Source organism: Ambystoma mexicanum, chromosome 2p (genome assembly GCF_040938575.1).
Source record: "Ambystoma mexicanum isolate Mex_15411 chromosome 2p, UKY_AmexF1_1, whole genome shotgun sequence".
In the NCBI taxonomy this organism is placed as follows: domain Eukaryota; kingdom Metazoa; phylum Chordata; class Amphibia; order Caudata; family Ambystomatidae; genus Ambystoma; species Ambystoma mexicanum.
This window is the reverse complement of record NC_090923.1, coordinates 1,082,890,035-1,082,911,048: the sequence shown is the minus strand read 5'-3', so window position 1 is coordinate 1,082,911,048 and position 21,014 is coordinate 1,082,890,035.

The window sequence follows — 21,014 nt, the reverse complement described above, 5'->3', positions numbered from 1 at the left end:
AATCTGGAACCATCCCAGCAGAGTGAGGGCTAAATCTTGCAGAGGAGCCAGGAGGTTTAGTAGCTGCCTTGGGACCCCTTGGAGGACAGAGAGAATCCTTGACTGACCCCTTGACTGTCCCAGCAGTGATGCTCTGACGCTCCCTGATGTCTATCTAGCCCTCTCTTGTAAGTATAGATATCCCAAGTCCTATATTTCATAAGCCATATCCTCTTATACAATGCCATAGAGATTCCCCCATGGAAAAATCCCCTATCTCATTTGTCTGTGCATTTAAGTCATTTTCCTATTGAAAAATACTTTATGTGTCTATGCCTTGTATTCATTTTCCCATTGAAGAGTATTTTATTTGTTTGTGCATTTAAGTTGTTTTCCCATTGAAGAATCTTGTGTTTGCCTGCACATTTCAGCCTTTTCCCATTGAAGAATCCTTTGTTTGCCTGTGCATTTTAGTTGTTTCCCAGTGAAGAATCCCTAGTTGCTTACATAGATCCATAGTATATTTTTCTAAGTAAATCAATTAATTTCCCCATTTATTTCACTGGATTTGAATCGTGGGAATTTGAAACCCACCTCAACAGGCTTTTGGACCTCATAAATCCTGGTGACCTGTTCAATCACCCAACCCAGGGTCCTATGCTCATGAAAGTCACTCCCCAACTGAGTCAATATGTATTTGGGGAGAGCATGGAAATATGTAGTTATGAACTCCCTACTCTTGGTGTTCACCCGCCGGGAAGTCTGAGCAAATTCCCGCTTTAACTCCTGCACAAACTCCTGTGGCGCCTGATCTTGCCCACACTGCAAGTTATATGCAGCCTTACGGGACTCTTGTGGGTTCCTATGGTTAGACTTTTTTTTTTCTCAGTATGGCCGCCTTATAAGTGGACCATGTATGATGATCCGGGTCCTCCAGCCCTGCAAAGAAACTGGAGTACTCAGGTGAGAACGTCCATTTAGCAAATGCTATACAATTCCCATCATTCCTGATCTGGAATGATGCCATCATCTGCTCATAAAGTTCCAGATGCTCCCATACTGAATACTTGGCATTCTTTTGGTATGGGGCCAGGAAGCTCTTTATGGCCTTGATTTGTTTCACTGGGTCTTTCACAAAACTCTTACTCTGCTTCGCTGTCCTTTTCTTCCTAAGCACCTGAGTCCATTCACCTTCTGACTCAGAGCTACTAGTGGTACTCCCTTCCCTGTCTTCTGGACGCTCCCTATCTCTATGAGACTGGGAATATCTCCCATAACCATGGGGTCTGCTCTCTCCTGGACCAAAGTGAACTCTCAGGGTCACTCTCCCTGGAGTTCCTTTCAGGCCCAGGATAGAATCCAGTTTCCTCATCCCTCCGACCAGGGAGTCTGGGGAATTCTCCCCTTCCCCTGAATATACAGAGGTTTTAAGAATGCCCTTCCTAGGCTTAGGCATCTCCCCTTTCTCCTTCAGTCAAGTGTGCAAGTTGGTCAATTTCTAGTCGCATTCTCAGCCAATCTAACTCCCTGACTTTCTCCTCAAAGAGTTTTCATGGTCTGAAGCACTTAACGTATTATTCCTTACTTCCCCTGACACACTGGTCCGGCCATTTTCCCTTTTGTGTGGTAGAAATGAATATTCATCAATATGAGACAGGCACGGGCCTTTCTGATCAGTTGGACTAGGCCTGGGTAAGTCTAACTGCCTCATGTTACCCTGTTCTTGATAGTTGCCATGCATGAGGTTGGTTCCTATTTGTGCATGAGAGGTTGTAAATGACTGGCATGAGGTGTCTGTTGGGAAGGGTGCCTCACCTTGATCAGTGGGCCTTCTCTCATAACCTGATTGGTCAGGGTGCATTAGGTCCTCTTTATAATTGTTGATTTCCTTAGTGAGGCTCTCACACCTGTGTCTTTCTTTATTTGTTTTTGGTAGTCACAGAGCTCTGACACTAAGGCCTGATTAATCTCATGCACTCGGCTCTGATCTACCAACCGATCCTTTGTTTGCTGCATCTACTGCTGAAGTGATTGATTTTCCCTCTGTGAGCCCTGTATGCTACAAGCAAATTCAAGGCACTTTTCCTTTAGGAGACTAATGTTTTTCTCTTGTTCATCCCTACGTTTTGCTACCTCTAATAGTTCAGCTTCTATTTGCCTCACTCGCTCTACAATCTCATTCCTTTCTGCTTTAATTCTAGTCAGTTCCTGAGAACATGACTGTCACTTTTGTACCTCCATTTCTAACTGATTTATCTTCTGCAATAGGACCTTGTTATCCTGATTCAAGATGTCTTTTTCCTGAATCAGTTGTGTCCTCTGTTGTTTCAGAGAACTTTCCTGCTGGTATATCTGATCAAAGCCATTTTCGGAATCAACCCCTTTGATAATGTATTGAATATTTTCAGTTTTCAATTGTTTTATTTCTGATTGAAATGTGAGAATGCCATCCATAATGACTCTATTCTGAGCAGCCTGGACATTTAGCTTGTGTGGCAGTGTGCCCAGATTTCCCTCACACTCTTTTTGTGTATTTTTCAGTGCAAAAAGTTGTGTTTCACGCTCTGCACCCTCTTGCTGCCGTGTTTTTTACTCAGCTTTGAGTTGTTGAGCAAGATTCTAGGCCTGTGACAGGTCTCCAGCCTGATTCATCCTACTAGCTTCATTATTTTGCCAACGCTCTTCTACTAAAAGCACATGAAAATATTACTGAGCAGTTAGCTGACCCATTTGTATGTGCTCATCACGCGCAGTTGCGGTCACATAAAAGGCCTCCAGTGCTTTGGACAATATCCCAGCTTCAAGCCAAATATCCTTGCTTGCTGAGGTAACCTCCCACACAATTCTGGTCTGCCAGTTTCCTGCATCGTCCTCAACCCATTCTCCTTTAAGAAATAATGTAGTTAGGAGATGCTCCCTGGCTTTCCCAATTTGTGCAGTAGTCATTTTCACAATTGGCTTTTTGCACTTTAATAAAACTTTCTTTATGCAGGGGCAAACTCACCCTGTTCCTGCTGGATTTCCTCACTCAAATAAATTCTTGCACACTCCTAATTCTCTACCGATACACCTCCCTGAAACTCAGAGACCAAGTCCTAGCACCACTTTAACGAAACAAAGATGACTTTCCCTCAACCTTAATGCAGGTGCATCAAAATGAATTGACTGTCACAATGTGCTTGTTATGGATCAGGAATAGGTAGCTAAATCCCGGCCACGAGCCCACACTTTGGAACAGTTTATTGAGAATCCACCCTCAACACAATGAGCCAAGAACCAGGCCGGTGTATGGGAAATATATTGGTATTTATTTAAATGAAAAGTAATAGAAATTAGCATGAAAATATCGAACACACCACTTTATCCCTGGCACAACACAATCAACTTTTCTCAGCATACATAGATTACAAAAGTGAGTGAAAAAGGACACAGACACACTTCTTACTTTCTGCAAATTTCACTTCAGCAAATAAATACACTGATCAATTGTACTGTTGTGCAATTTTTATTTTCCTGCAAGCTTAAAAGGCTAGCAGTAGGATTTCAAGATTGTTTCAAATATATATGGTAATTATGATTTCGCCCACACTTTTGGTTTAAAATAAACACAGGGTGATCACGTTGTTTCTGGAGACCCCACTGCCCCCCTTGCTTTGGTCTATGTTGGGAAGTCAGACAGAAACATATTAATGTCTTGGGGAATTTTTGGATTTCAGAACCCCCTTTCTGAAAGGCCTTTGTTGGGGAAGCTGGATAAAAAGGTTGGACTTATTTAAGAACAAATACACCCCTTGTCCTTAAAGAAGTCAGGGTCAGTTGGACAACAATGATTGCCCAATTAATGTATAGGCTATAGTTCTCAGCACACACTGGGAAGTGAGCTTTGTTAATTTTGAATTTTAACAAAATATACCCTGTAGTGTTCTGCCAAATGGGGAATTAATTAAATTAATATTTTTGGTTACATAAGCTAAGGATCTAGACAGTTCTCCCCCCCACCCACTATAAAGGGAACGGATCAAGGCAAGCAGACTCCCCCCACCTTTTGGTTTCCCAGGGCTCAGTTCTACTTACATAGCAAGCCTCTGTCTAAGGTTCAGGACAGCCAGCGGTATCTCAGGACACTCTAGAAAGATAGGGCAGGGGTCTTGTCACTCCACTCTCAAAGATGGCCTCCCGCTCTCCACCACAGGACCCAGTCTGCTTTGAGGCCTTCCTAGAAATAGACAGCTCCACCCAGATGCACTCTCAGCTATCTCTTCTGGTGTCTACCTACAGCTGTCAGAATGGTAAGTTTCAGCAGCCTTCCTGATGGTCTCTGTCTTCTTTCTGTCATCCTGTCTTTTTCCTTTTTCTGTCTCCCCGGTTTTGGTCTGTCCGTCTGTCCTAGTGCATCCCCCTTATATAGCAGAAATGACATCACAAATTTAACAATCTTGGGCAAGTACTCTGCAATAATCACTGCTATTAGGATTGGACAGTTACCCACTCTATATCCGCCCCAACCAAGCCTACAAGTCAGGATCGATTTTGGGGTTTGCAGCAACATATGGCAATTGCTATTTGTAATCGCCCCTTTTTTCTCCTTTCAACTTTTTTGACAAAAACTAGTTATGTATCACAACTTCATAATATTACTAGCAACTGCCAAACTAAACCGACTTTCTGTTTTAGCTGATCATGGAGAATTAGATAATTCCACCACCAAATGTGCATGATGTAGCATGGCCATATGGCACATTTCTGCCATTTCCATAAAAAGTAAATCAGTTATGAATACATAAGTTATTAAGCATATCCGTAATTTCATTTTCCACCCGTTTGCCGACTCTCACATTTGGAACATGTTCAGATCAGCCAGAAATGAGTCTAACTGGCCATTACAGTTCCCAGAGTCACCGGTAGATGCATTTTATATCCCCAAAATCGCCTACAAAATACATAAAAAATAGTACAAAAATGAATTCTATCCACATTAGGGTTGCTGTGAAAAAGGCCTAAATGATAATAGCCCTTTTAAATTTATTGTGAATGTTCATGTGGGACAAATGGGAGTTTCTGCTTTCAGGCCATTTGTTTTCACTGGGTCAGCCTGTGCCCAGAGTTTTTTTTTATCAGTTTCCTTTTGCTGGAAGCATGCTCTTTTTAGTTACAGCGCCCAATCTTCACACCTTTTTGTCATGCGCCAGCCAAGGGTGAGTTCCCTTGAAGCCCCTGCTCTCAGAGCCAGCAAGTGTGGAAAACACTCAGCTTTCAACCCCTTCAGCGGCACATTTTATTGTGGAGGGTCATTAGCTGGGAGACGTGACATCCAGGCTGTAAGTGGGAGTTTTCCTTTGTGAAGTTTTGACCACAGCCAGAAACAGGTTTTCCATGAAGACAAAGTGGCTCTTCAAATGTCACTGGAGTTTTGTGAGTGAAATATAATATACATTGCTCTTTGTCAACCCAGACATCATGGTTTGTTTTCCTGACCTATTTTTGTGAGTAGTGATGTTTCTTTCAGTTTTATTTTTTCCAAAACATTTTTGTTTGCACAAACATGTGCAGGCCATTTTTGTTTTCAATGTTTAAAAATCCTGGTTTCCATGTGACTGGGATCTTTGATTCCTCCTTCTTTTGGAAATTAAATGAATCTTGTCCATTGGGAATGATAGGGAGCCCCCTTTTCACATGGCTCTTCAACCTTTCCTTGAAAAACAAAAACAAAAGGTAGACCATTTTTGTTTCAGTTTTTAAAATTACCTCCCATTCGTGTGAAAGGGACTTCGGTTCGGGGCCTTCCAATCCACCCCACACTACCCACCACTCTCTGCTTTGAAAAGCGGCTGATATGCAGAGCGTTGGAGCTAGAAGACTGAAGGGCTCTAGCAGGGAGTTATTTGGGATATAGAGTTAGATGTAGCGGGATCCCAGCCACCAGAAAGCCTTGTGGATGATGCAGAGGGTCTTGAACTTGATCCTTGCAGCAGCCAGTGAAGAGATTTTAGGGCTGGGAGATTGGGTCCCTTGCCTTGATGCCAAGGATAAGTCTTGCAGTCCTTTTATGGATTAGTTGAAGGGGTGCAGGAAGGATATAGGCAGATTGAGGAAGAGGCTGTTGCAGTAGTCCAGACTAGAGACGACCAGAGCTCTACAGATATTGAGTGTCTGGGCGAAGGCGAGGAAATGGGGACTGCCTCTAAAGAGGTACAGCTGGAAGTGGGTCCTCTTGGTAACGTCAATGACGTGAGGAGAGAAGGAGAGGTGGAGTCCAAGTTGACCCCAAGGTTTTTTGCCTTACAGGAGGGGGAGGGGGGGGTCTGGAGGGCAGCCACAGAGTAGGAGGGAAAGAGGGAGCTTGGGTCCCAATGAGAAGGATCTCAGGCTTACTGGCATGGTGAGAAGATAGAGCCCTGAGGGACGCCATAGGTGGAGAGTGTGATGGAGGAGAGAAAAGGGCCCAGTTGAACCTGGGATGTTCAGTCAGTAAGGAAGTCGGTCAACGGGTCCAGTGCCAGGTCCATGATGCCAAGGGTACCAAGAAGCCGATTTGTATGGGTAACATGATTGACTGTGTAAAAGGCAGAGGAAAGTCAAGAAGGATGAGAAAGGTAGGAGAGTTTGAATCAAGATTTGAGAGCAAGTCTTCACGGGTGTTCAGGAGTGTAGTTTTTGTGTCTCTGGCTGCACTGACTGATCCCTCACTGGTGGTAGTGGACACAACCAACAGATTCAGTGTGGTTGATCAGCTGGGAGATGTTGCGTTTCTCCAAGAGCTTGCCCAGCAAGGGAGTAAAGATGGAGGAGTAGTTATCTGGGCAGGAGGGGTCAGCAGAATGCTTTTTGAGGAGAGGGTGCACAAGGGTGCACAAGGGAGTGCTTGAGGAGTAGAGGGAAGGAGCCAGATTGCAGAAATCAGCCAAAGCTGGAGAAAGTTGTCCTTAATAGTTCTGGAGGAGCAGGGGAGCACCTGTTTGAAAGAGACTTACATAGAGAAGACCTGTTTAGAGACTTCATCCGGTGATATGGGCGAGAAAGAGGAGAGCATGAGGGAAGGGGAAAGGGCACCAAAGGAGGCCTGAGAATGACTGAGGGAAAAGGGAGGAGCATAGAGAAGAGTGGGACAGGATGTCCTGTGTTTTGGTTATAAAGTGAGAGGCCACAGCAGTGCAGAAGACCACGGCTGGCAGAGGAGAAGTGGGCACTGCAGTAGGATTGGCAAGTTTCTTGTAGATTTTTAACAGTTCAGCCATCTAGTTGCTCCAGAGATCCGGGCTTGTATATATGCCTTCTCTTTAGAGCAGCTGGAGAGTCTGTATTGCCTTTGGAGCAGGCTGCAGGCCAGTCTGTCAGAGGATGCGCTTGAAGCCTGCCACGTTTCAGAGAGGCTAGGTCAGACTCATACCAAGTGTTGGGCTGGGAGGCAGACTTCATGCAGATCCTCATAACAGGGACAAGGATGTCCAAGTGTTGGAAATAGAAAGGTGAAGGTTAGCAATGGCTATGTCAGTGTGAGGGTCAGTGGCTGCAGTGGAAGGTGAATGAAAGTGGTGGCAAAAGCAGCAACTGACATTCACTTCATCGGTCGAATGACAGAGAAGGAGACTTGCAGTGTGGGCATAGGCTCAGCTGAGGTACTCAAGAGATCCAGGTGAGAGGACAGGAGAGCATGTTCAGATCAGGAGAGAGGTGTGGTCAGAGGGTTGGAGATGGAGATGTCTGCTGAGATGAGAGCATCCAAGGTGTGTCTGCCTGAGTGAGTTTGACCGGAGGGAAGAATGGTGAGGGAAAGAGAGTCACAGAGGCTGCAAAAAAGACCAGAGGCCACACCAAGGGAGTCACTGTGAATATTGAGGTCTCAGAGGAAGAGAAGCTTGGAGGTAGAGCCCAGGAGAGAGGAGGTGAGGTCAGGCCACTCATAGAGGAAGAGGGAGACTGGACCAGAAGTCCTGTAGATGGTGGTAAGAGTCAGCAAGAGGATAGGAGAGACACCAAGCCTGCATACGTGACATTCAAAGGAAGAGTAGGACTGAGAGGGTATGATAGTAGCAGGGACCCATTCAGTGAAGATCAGGGCCACTCTGCCCCTACACTGGTTGGGCCTGGGCTTACAGAGGATCTTGTAGCCCTCTGGGAGGAGTGTGTCAAAAAAGTGTCAGTGCTGGCTGTGAACCACTTCTTGTTGAAAGCGAGGACATCAAGGTCAAAGTCTTCGAGGAAGTGGCAGATGTCAGAGGAGTGTTTAACGGCAGAGCAAGAGTTAAGGGTAGCTAAATGGAACTTGTTCCCACCTTTGAAGGTCTTCTGAGGAGGGGTACAGGAATGTGGTATGCCCGTTGGAAGTGGCGAAGGGGCCAGCGGGGTGGCAGAAGGAGAAGTGGCAGGAGAAGGGAGGAAGTTGGTGAGAGATGAACGACACATATCAAGAAGGAGGAAGTTGGGCTGAGATCCCTGGAACATGGCAGTGCCATTCTGGTAGGAAACACCAAAATAGATAGAAAATAAATGGTTGTATAGACAATTTGGCTGAATTAGGCCAGTACTAAAAGGACAAAGCCCAAAATATTGAACGTGAGGAGTGAGGGTTGCGGGGGTGTCACCCGCTCACCATGTTCAGTATTATGGGTTTCAGGGGTTGCAGGGGTGTCCCCCGCTTCCATGACATTGGAAGTGGGGGAACCAAAAAACACATTTTACAAAAAAGAAAAAGGGACCCTGCCTCGTCAGATCCGACCAGCGTTAGAGGGATGTAACTGACACCGCAGGGTTACAGGAGAAGGGGGGGGGGTTGGTCTATGACCAAATGTGGGTTGTTTTGCCAAAATAAAAATGGATTTCCTGTGAAATTGACTATGGTCAATTCCGCTGTGATTGTTTCTACTTCTGTAAAACAACCCAAATCCCCAGTAGACATTGATGATGCTCCTAGAGGACAGGAAATATGTCAAGAGTACTGAGTTCGCCCATCTGGTTCCACCATTAATGGGACAGGAAGAGAAAAGGGAGAGCACTGAGACCATAATGTGATTACAAAGGTCTGGTGAGAGAACAACAAAGAGGATGTCAGTGACAGCCTGCCTGGAAGAAGCGTTGCCATAGGTGTCAGTGATGGGCAGGCCTGGATTGGAGACCAGGATCTTTTTTTTTACTTCTTTCTTCCAGGCTTCGAAAGAGAGATATGATAAGTGATAGAGTAGCAGTTAAAGGAGATCAGGGAGATAGAAAGAACCATAGAGATAGAGAGCAGAGAGATGGAAGGGGGAGAAGAGAGAGGGAGAAACTGTACAATGCACGATGAACTCACCAGGCAGCCTAGCAGCAAGCCGGGCACAGACGAATCAGGTACATGAGAAAGGAAGTCCAGACCAGTAAAGAGAGTCCTGCGACAGGCACAAGGTGAGCTTGGCAAGGAGGCTAAGTGACTAGATCCCTTGCCAGCCTTCCTACGCCAGCCGCAGAAGACTAACTATGCAGAGACTTAGTTCTGCAATTGTTTCACTCTGAGCACAGCTGTAATGCTAGAGTGCAGCACTGGCTGGACCCAGTAGAGGGAGTGGAGCACCTAAAGCTGAGAGCATGGTGCTGGATGGAGGGAAGGATGTCTAGGTTTCTGGATAGAGGGAGGAGAGCCTAAACTTCACACAGCAGCAAATGCAAAAACACCTAGATTCGAGTTTCCTAGATAGAAGGAAAAAAGCCTACATTTTAAACACAACAGCAAAAGCAAAAATGCACAGATTCGAGATTCCTGAATAGAGCGATAATAGCCTGCAAAACACAACAGCAAAAGCAAAAACACCCAGATTTGAGATTCCTGGACAGTGACCTAAATGCCAGATTTGGCTAACTAACACAATTCGCCTAAATGCTAGATATGGATAAAATACAGCTGTGGGCGAAGTTCAGCAGACTAAAAGCTTTTTGGTAGTAGGAGTAATAAGAGAGGTGGGACAGTTTAATAGGGAGCAGTAGTAGGTGTTCCCTCTGCCCGAATCTTGCTTACCTTGTAAGACACTGCTGGTTGAAAGCTACGCTTCAGGCTCCACCAGCGAACACTGGCAAACACAATCTGAATCTGCTACTACAGGAGCTGCCATTTACATTGGGGCACTTCACAACAGGCGCTGCATGGGCAGTGGGCTTCCCTGTGTTTCTGAATGATGCACATTTCAGATTCTCAGTCATGGAAGGGCTTTGTTGCACAAGTGTGGCTTTTAGATGCTCAACATTAAATCCTCAGTCCCTATCGCTAGACAATAAGGCTTTCTTTGCCACAACGATAGAATCCAATCTAATAGATCTAGCAACACCTCACTTTTGGCAAGAGTCGGGTTGTGGGAAGACCTTTTAAGGCACTACAGAGAGACACTAGTATCCCTAGCATCATACAAGGGAGGCGCTTCGAAGGACAGGCCTCTTCCCGGAGAAGACTTCACAGCCTCACAAAGCTTTAAGGAGGCCCTCACCGATGATATGTGAGAAGATGTACCAGGCGATAGCCCTTCTTTTCCAGAGCAAGTATTCATCATCTCATTGGCGAGACAGTTTCAGTCTGCAGAAGGAGCCAAATTCCCAGAGTGTATGCAGTCAGTGTTGTCCCTTCAAAGCGCTATCCAAAGTGTAGAGGTTTGTCTTGGCCCACATTTCAGCACATGGATGAATGGCTCCCCACAAGTACCTATCAAATGAGGACACACTGGGCCTCATTACGAGTCTGGCGGCAACCATCCGTTTTTTCCGGCTCGGTTACCGCCAGACTCGTATTACCATTAGGCCTCCGTGACTCCCGGAACTACCAGGGCATTATGACCCTGGTGTCCCGGGAATTCCGGAGGCGGAATTCAGTAAATCCCCATTTTCCCAATGGGGAAGTGGAAACACCGGCACCATCTCATGATGGTGCCGGTGTTTCCACGTCTGCCTGCAGGCGGGCTGTGTTAAACCCGCCAGGTCAGACCTGGCGGGAACGCCACCTCCCGCCTGCAGGACTCGAGATCGGGCGGTCCGGAATTAACAGTGGCAGCGGGTTTATCACCACTGTTATTTCCAGACCGCCCGACCCATAATGAGGCCCACTGTCCCAGTTGAAGAGTTGGCTCTTTGTAGCAGTGAGGTGGGAGTCATATACAGACAGAGTTGGACTGGGCCATAAAATTGTCTCTGGCACCAATGAAAAAGTGGCCCACATTTGCAAATGGCAATTCTTCCTTTTGTTACACTGTTTGAATAGTAACAAAGAGGTAGTTGTTTTGTTAATGTTAATGTTAATGTTAATGTTAATGTTAAAGGTATCAGTACCAGGCACCATCACCACAGCTGTGGTCCCCAGGCTCTCCGGTGGGTCTGAAAAGGAGGGTGTCATAAAGGGAAGAGAGGGGTGAGGGGGGGTTAGTAGGGTGTAGTGGGAATTGGAAAGTGAGAGCTGTGATGTCCTGTTCGGCCGCTTCAGTTCAGTTTGCACCGTTCGCTGAGCTTAAGTGTGGTTTTCAATCAGTGCCAGAATTCCCATGTGCTGTTGTGGCAGGTTATGTGTTGTTTGGTGTTGCAATGTGATGAAGTGCATGTGGATTGCTGTGCAGAGAGGTGGTTGCGTGAGTTTCTGTATGTTGAGTATGTGGAAAGTTGAAATTTTAAGGTACGGTTATAATGGTTTTGAAGTATTTGTCGATCTCTTACCACTTCGTCTTTGCATTTCTGCGCTCAACCTCTATGGTTATCCTGCGTGTTTGGCACTCTACTTTGACCACCGCCTAGTTGGCATTGGCAGGCATGCTGCGTATTGGTTTGAGTATCTAGCTCATATCCGCTTCTTCCCCTGCTCTGCGGCAGGTGTCGTTTTGTTCACAGCACTTGTCTCTTATTCTCCATCCCATTGGTTGTCCCTACCTATCCAAGTATCCTTTAGGATTGGTGGCGTGTGGGGCTGGGTGGGCGGTGCGCCTGCATTTATGAAGCAACCCTAATTCACATAGTTCAGAAATGTTCTGAATGACAGATATTGTAATGCTGTCTGAGCCGAGGGATTTTTCTATGACATCAGTCAAACCAACCTCTGGCAAGCTCCCCACTGCCCTCACTTCTGGAGCTCAAGTGAGGACATATTTGAAGAGATCTCTGCAGCAATTCAGATTTGCATTCATCACTGACTTACATGCATTCACGCTACCTTCAAAACCACACGTTTTTCCCAGTTTCCTAATGTCAATGCTTTTTTTAACTAGATTTTCCCTGTTACTGAAGTCATTATAAAATACGAAGCATTATAAAAAAAAAGTGAATCATTTCATTCACTTATCCTTTGCCAATTGCTATCACCAAACCATTATAAAAAATTACGAACGCTATTTCCTGAACTGCAGCTTCCATTATTGAAGGAGGCAGTTTTCCTTCCATTTGTAATCAACACATACTGTGTTTACCATTTCATCCAAATACAAAGGGAAATCTTTTCCTTTTTATTAAATGAACAGAACCACAGCTACGGCTTTATTATGGTTTTAAACTGTGTGTTTTTTAAAGGACCCTTCTTGATCTCAGTAAATGTGTATGGGTCAGCAAAGAATGACATTTCTTGCTTGCAATACATGCGTTTTGGTGGTCAACGAAGAAACCTCACTTGCTGGTACTTTTTCTTTCATATAGAGAGCACCCCATGGGGTGGCCATTTTTGGGACCTGGCCAGGAAGTATGAAATCAGGACAGCACTAGGAAAAACAGAGTAAGGGGTGTACCATTGCTCCTAACAGAGTTTTACACTGATCATTATAATCATGTCTTTACCCTTTAAAGGAATGGTTCGGTCAAAAATGTGTATTGCCCCTACGGGTCGGCCATGTGTTTTTAAGCCTAAATCGCTCGATTTTAGAAAAATTTCCTATGGACCTTACCCGAGTTTTCATCCATTAAACGCACGCAAAAACAGGCACCAGGGAGCTGCCATTTTGTCATAATCCTATCATTTCCCCCATCGCCCTGGCTGACCTGCTTTTGCGGCACTAAATCATATCCCCCGCCCTTGAGCCTGTCATCAGCAGATGCGTACCGCCCATTTCACAACGCCAAAGCACGTCTCGTGTCAACATTCACTGCGCTTCAGCTAATGACGTGTCGCCATGGAAATGGCAGGACGCCTCTTTCCTCAATAAGTATAAACCGACCGTTTCACAACACACAGCAGCAGATTTTCGATTCCATTCCTCTCTCTGTGTTACTTTGAGTAGCCTGTGACTCGTTTCTGTGCTCTGGTCAGCTACCTTCGTTGCTTGTAGCCCGTGTGGACAGATACCAGTACCACCGCTATCAATTATTTTAGTTTGTGCAACACACAATGGATACAATAATGCCCTACATGTACGAGCCTGAGTATACCGAGGAGGGACTACTGGAAAGGGAAACACGCGAAAACGATGGGGCTTCGGACAGCAGTTGGCAGGACGAATCAACGGATGAAGACACTGGACCTAGTCGCATGGATGGTGTTTCCACCTGGTGCACATGCAATCGGTGCGAGCTAATGCCGACCGAGGAGGAGAACTGCTGCTGCTGTGAAAACTCGGGGTGCGTGGCCTACATTTCGGAAGGCGAGCCACGACTGCAATGCATCACCGAGCTGCCAGACTTCAGGGCCGCCTGCCTCACACGGTCGGGGTTGAGGATAATGATGGTGCTTATGCACGAACTTCGCGCAACTGTTCGTCCTCGTAATCCGAGTAACGAGTAAGTATACTCTGCTTGTCATGCCACTACTATTTCATGGTCTTGTACTATATCCAAAATTACATATACATATCATTGTAACGCATGAAAGTCGTTCAATAGTGTGCAGTGTCTAGATAGCATTTGTCCGAGCAGAATGCCATTAGTTACAAGAATTGTCATTGACAACAAACGTTTATTAAAATTATCTTGGTCATTGAAAACAGTTTGTTTCATTCCTTTTCACAGGTGGTACAGGCTGGTGGCCTATCGTTCCTTTACATGGTGGCTTCACGGGAGGCTTGGACACCGCGTTCGAAGAGTGATACCCGCCTGTGCCGTTCGTGCCATAAGAGAAACATTCCTGAGTGACAGCGGTCAGTACAGGGGATTTTCTCTCGCCGTGCTGCAACCTGAACTGTACAATGTGTAAACCTTTGTATTTTTGTGTCATCAAAATAAGCTACAAAATAAAACACCACATATATTTTAACAACGGTTGTTTTGATTTTTTAAATCAATCAAGTGTGTCTCCATTCAAGGATGGACGTCAGACACCTGTGCTCGGAATGGGTGAAGTTCAGGTCGCTGTGAAGCGGGGTGGTCACTATCTAAGCTAACCAAATATATTATCAATAATGCATGCACTAAATAACACTTGTTCAAAGTCTTTTAGTCGGTTATGTCTCCATAAAAGTCACACATATATCAATACTATCAATGAACATTGGATTATACAGACCTTAGGTCAAGGGTCTTGACCACTATAATACAGTGTTTGAAGTGTGGGTCTGTGCTCACAAGAATCTCCGATATGTGGCATTTGTTATTGATAGGCAACAATATACTGCAGTAGGGGTCTAATGTTAGTTGGGGATCTGCTAGGTGGCCATCACGGCGTGGTCAGTGGTCTGGCACATGAAGAGAATACCTTGCAGGGACACAGGGTCAGAATGGCAGTTACTTTCCACTGGCGAGGGTGCGTGGGCAAGGACACGTTTGTGGAGATGAACGAGCCATGTTCATGGTTCAAGCCGGTTCACATGCAGGACCGTGATCTCAGAGAGTGATGTGTTACATTTATTAGCTGTTGCAAATACCTCTGCAGTTTTCCAGTCAGAGTGGGAACGAGGCTGTGGGCCATGTGCTCTGCGCGCTGTACTATCGCAGTGAGGCCTGGTCACCAAAATGGAGTGGAAAGGGGGTACAAAAATGGATGCCCTGTGTCCTTTAACATCACATAAGGGCAAGGGACGGGCGCAAACGGCCAAGGTGCCGAACAGCATGTACACTTCAAAAGGTATACCATGCCCAGGGGCCATCGCTCATATGGCCTCCTCAGACCCCGTGTCTCCAGGCAGGCCTCCCCTGAGGCAGGCCGCCCCCCTGCAATCCACATAAGTGTGTCTCCATTCAGCAGTCTTCCTGTGCCTTATCTGCATGCCCCAGGCCCACCATCCCACCCCCCTCTATCAAAGGCAGTTCGCACCCGGTGGATGAGCGCTGGCATGGGGGGCTGTGACAGGCGCAAAGGGCCAAGGTGCCAAACAGCATGTACACTTCAAAAGGTATCCCACACCCAGGGGCCATCGCTCACATGGCCTCCTCAGACCCCGTGTCTCCAGGCAGGCCTCCCCTGAGGCAGGCCACCCCCCTGCAATCCACATAAGTGTGTCTCCATTCAGCAGTCTTCCTGTGCCTTATCTGCACGCCCCAGGCCCATCCATCCCACCCCCTCTATCAGTGTGTCTCCTTCCTGTGCCTTATCTGCACGCCCCAGGCCCATCCATCCCACCCCCTCTATCAAAGGCAGTTCACACCCGGGGATGAGCGCTGGCATGGGGGGCTGTGACAGGCGCAAACGGCCAAGGTGCCAAACAGCATGTACACTTCAAAAGGTATCCCATGCCCAGGGGCCATCGCTCACATGGCCTCCTCAGACCCCGTGTCTCCAGGCAGGCCTCCCCTGAGGCAGGCGGCCCCCCTGCAATCCACATAAGTGTGTCTCCATTTAGCAGTCTTCCTGTGCCTTATCTGCACACCCCAGGCCCATCCATCCCACCCCCTCTATCAAAGGCGGTTCGCACCCGGGGATGAGCGCTGACATGGGGGGCTGTGACAGGCGCAAACGGCCAAGGTGCCAAACAGCATGTACACTTCAAAAGGTATCCCACGCCAGGGGCCATCGCTCACATGGCCTCCTCAGACCCTGTGTCTCCAGGCAGGCCTCCCCTGAGGCAGGCCATCCCCCTGCAATCCACATAAGTGTGTCTCCATTCAGCAGTCTTCCTGTGCCTTATCTGCACGCCCCAGGCCCATCCATCCCACCCCCTCTATCAGTGTGTCTCCTTCCTGTGCCTTATCTGCACGCCCCAGGCCCATCCATCCCACCCCCTCTATCAAAGGCGGTTCACACCCGGGGATGAGCGCTGGCATGGGGGGCTGTGACAGGCGCAAAGGGCCAAGGTGCCAAACAGAATGTACACTTCAAAAGGTATCCCACGCCCAGGGGCCATCGCTCACATGGCCTCCTCAGACCCTGTGTCTCCAGGTAGGCCTCCCCTGAGGCAGGCCGGCCCCCTGCAATCCACATAAGTGTGTCTCCATTCAGCAGTCTTCCTGTGCCTTATCTGCACGCCCCAGGCCCATCCATCCCACCCCCTCTATCAAAGGCGGTTCGCACCCGGGGATGAGCGCTGGCATGGGGGGCTGTGACAGGCGCAAACGGCCAAGGTGCCAAACAGCATGTACACTTCAAAAGGTATCCCATGCCCAGGGGCCATCGCTCACATGGCCTCCTCAGACCCCGTGCCTCCAGGCAGGCCTCCCCTGAGGCAGGCGGCCCCCTGCAATAAACATAATACCACGACATACACGCGTCATTCATTCACAAATACACCCCTGTTTCTAATACTTTATAAACCACTTGATATGTCTCATGAGAACAGCTTTGTGCTTTGCAAGTCAACTCCTGAACCTTCTACCTGAGAAGCACTGAGATCTATGCTAACCTGCTTGTCGCCGTGCTATCTGTGACCTCTTCGAGCAAACTCATCAGTGTGCTACCTGTGGCCATCTACCTGTTCTCCTGCAACATACTGCTCGGCCTGCTGAATCCAACTGTTTGTTGGTCAAGGTAAGGCCATGTATCCTAGTCATATTTCGGTCATTTTTACATTTCAATCTTTTTGCTATTACAGTACCCAATAGAGCTATGGTCATTGGTCTCATTGCTATTGACTTGAGTTTCAATTGTTATGCTATCAATAGATCTATTTATTTTCATCTGTGTCAATTGTCATCGAATTGCATCCTTTGGGGGTCCAGTCTATAATGTAAGCATGGTTCCTTTCGTGCAAGACAAAACAGAAATTTCTGTAACTTATGCAAATATTAAGCCGCACATGATGAACTGGTATAGTTTCGGCGACCAAAACAAACCTTGCATTGAGCATGGTATGGTTCATTTACTTTTTTATGACATTTTTATTCATCAAGGTTTTATAATAATCTTGATATTTACTTTTCAGAATTTTGAACAATGCCTGCCTTTTCAATTAGCGGTTGCCCTTCGAAGACCCATGCTAAATCAGAAGGCACTACAATGCATGTTTTCCCGAAAAATGTTGATCGAATAAGAGAATGCGTCAGACATTGCGGATATCCACTGGATGAGCTGGACAGAAGAGTCCAACAAGTCTTTGAGGACAAGAGGGGTGATCGATACCGCATCTGCAGCCGGCACTTTCCCTCGAACATGTACACCACATCTTGGGTAACAAAGAAGAACAAACGGGGATCGACACGAAAATTGCTCGCAAACGCTATTCCCACTCTATTCATCCACAATCCGTCACTGGTGAGTCAAGTGTCTGTTTTTAGCTTTAGGCCTTGCGGTAGTGTGTAGGTAGACTAATGGATTCATTGATATTTTAGGTGTTGTTTCCAATTTGTAATACTTTCGACATTGATATGAGTGTATAGCTTTTTGAATAATGACATTTATCAATATATTATTTTTAGATTTCATAACCCACAGGGAACTGTGCTATATTGCGCATTACTCAAGTATTCTGTCTCCTTACATGGCAATTTTAAATATTGGCATTTCATTATCAAACAATAATTTACCTTTACAACTTCTTGACTATCCCTTGAATCTGAAGCAAGAACATTCTACTTCCGTCACGTGCTCGCAGTTATCAACCACTTCTAGCGCGTATCAGGTAATCATACTTGGCTATTGCGCTACAGACTTGTTTTATGCATGTCAAGTAATAGTTTGTATGTATCGTGTGATTATTTTACCAATTGTTTGGTTACTGCTTTCCAATTGATATACACCTTAGTTGTCGTCCCCTGGTGTTTGTTTTCAGTTATAATTAGTGTTATCCATACTAATGCAAGTACTGTCTTTCAGGGAGATGCTGAAGCGTCCACCACATTGACAAAAGCCCTAGATGTTCTTCAGCAGCCCAAGGTATGGATACTGACAGCTCAAGTGACCGTGATCATCAGGACTAGAACACTTGTCGTTTGATTGTTCTACACCATGTTTCATTTGTGGTTAGCCATTGATATGTACCTGTGCGGTCGACCCCAAGCGTGTGTTGTGTTGTCAATGTTGTAATCCTTACTAATGCAAATACTATGTTTCAGGCTGTTGTTGAATCGTCAACCCACACACTTGATGCAGAGCCTGACATTCAAGTAATTCCGGTGGAAGCGGGACCATGCGGAATCGGCGCAACAGCTTTCGGAAGTGCGCACCACATTGACAACAGCCCTAGATATTCTTCAGCAGCATGAGGTATGGATACTGACAGCTCCATCGAGCGTGATCATATAACGTGATTCCATTTGGTATACTTTCTTCCCTATTAACGCAAGTACTGTGTTTCAGGGAGATGATGGAGCTTCCACTACAATCACAAGATCACATTTATATGATGCAGATGTAAAGACATCGGAGAAATAAGTCGATTAAATCTGATCATTTTTAAATATTCCTTGATTCTTTTAGATAATGCAACATTTGTGGTTATCTCCTGTGCCGTCGACCCCAAGTGTGTGTTATGTTTACGATATTGAAAACCATACTAACACAAGTACTGTCTTTCAGGGAGTTGCTGATGCCTCCTCTTCAATACAATCATTCGTGGCAGTCCATGTAGAGCCAGCGGTATGTATACTAACATCTCCATCGAACTAGGTCATCAGAGCTCGAATACTTGTCGTTTGATTGTTCCACACAATGTTCAAATCGTGTTTGGCTATTAAGATGTACATGTGTGTTCGTCCTCACATGCGTTTTACGCTAACAATATTTTGATACACAGTAATGAAAATACTATGTTTCAGGGAGTCGATGGAGCCTCATTCCGTGCTGTCTATGCGGATACAGAAAATATAGTCGTTGCAGCGCAAGAGGAAGGGGAGACATGCGGATACGTATCAGAGCAACAGCGTGCAGATGTTGAAGGTCGAGTCAAAAATGTTTTAAAGAAAATAAACCAAAATAAGGTTAGTTACAAACAGTTCATAACTTTAGAAATTTTTTTGTGCTGGGGACTATTTTATGTTTTTTCCAGTCAATTGTACTATACCTTATCTTGTGTTTAAACTGAACATCCCTTTTCCAATCTATCCTCTAGTTACCCGTGGGTCTACGAACTATACATACACAGACAGTGAAGCGAATGAGAGATGTTGCTTGCCAGACCATTTACACTATGGAGGAACTATTAATTCAGACGCGGCGTGTTGAGACTCGGGATGCTCATGTCCAATGGCCAGAACATGAAATGAATGTGTCCGGAGAATCCAGCAAAGTTTTATTGGACCATTGCTACAGTACGACCGCACCGCCGCAACAACATGATACTGGAAGTATTGAAGATAGCTCTGAAGTAGTCGCAGATCAATTCACACAATCTACACCCGCCAAAAAATTGCCACCAAAAAAGCTATCGACATTGTTGTGTTCTCCCATCAATGTTGAAGTAACAGATGTTGAAATGACAGAGAATGAACCAGCAGCAGCATTCACGACGCATCAGAACTTGATAGCAGCGATATTTCTTTCAAATGTGGTGATATGTCCTCAACGTCACAGACCGAATCAACTTTGACGCAGGATTAGAGTCTAATGAAAGAGGGCAAATACATAGTATTCGACAGTTGTTTGATGGATATTATAAGTATGCTGAAATGTGGGCATTCCGTCAGAGGGAAAGTATGTGGGAAGCCATTGATTCATGTGACTCGTCAAAAACAAGGCAGTAACGTCACAATACATGCCGCCTGTAGATTACATCATACGTTCTCATGGTCTGCACAACCGATGCTGGGGAAACTGCCAGCAGGCAATCTACTGTGTGCTGCTGCATCACTTTTTAGTGGCTCCAGTTTTAGAAAGTTAGAGTCTTTCTTTCAGTTTGTGGGACTCCATTTCATTTCAAAAACGCAGTACTACAAATACCAACATGATTATCTGTTTCTGGCCATTAGTGATGCTTGGAAAATTGAACAATTGTCTCTAGCAAGTACATTCAAAGGCAAACGATTCAGGCTAGCTGGCGATGGACAGTGCGACAGCCCTGGATTTTCTGCCAAGTACTGCACCTACCACTTTCAGGACATGGATAGTAAGAAAATTGTGAGTTCGGTGGTCGTGCAGGTAACACAATTTACATCCTCAGTGGCCATGGAGAAACTAGGATTCATAAAATCTGTGGAAAATCTACAATCGAGGGGAATGCACATCGACCTCATAGCCACGGACAGACACGTTTCAATTGCCAAGACAATGAGAGAGCAGTTCCCACATATTAAACATCAATTTGACGTATGGCATCTTGCTAAATCAATCAATAAGAAAATCTCGGCTGCAGGGAAAAAAAAGGTTTGGAAAGTATTTCAGAGTGGTCCCAGTCTATCAGCAACCATCTTTGGTGGAGCTCCAAAACTTGTAAAGGGTCAGTGGAAATACTACTTGAAAAATGGCGGTCACTGATGCACCACTGTACCAACGTGCACCGCTGGTCAGAAAACCTACATTTCCACCAATGTGAACATGGCCCATTATCCCCAGTGGAGGCACGGAAGAAGAAGTGGTTGAATCCATCTTCACCGACACACAAAGCCATTGAGAAGATTGTTTTCAATAAAACTCTATCAAGAGATTTGAGGGGACTGACAGAATTCTGTCACACAGGAGGTTTGGAGGTGTTCCACAATATGTGCCTAAAGTACAGGCCAAAGCGCTTGCATTTCAGGATACAGGGCATGAGACATAGGACTCTACTTGCCGTCTTGGCCCATAACGAGAATCTCGGCCGTGAACAATCTAGGACTAA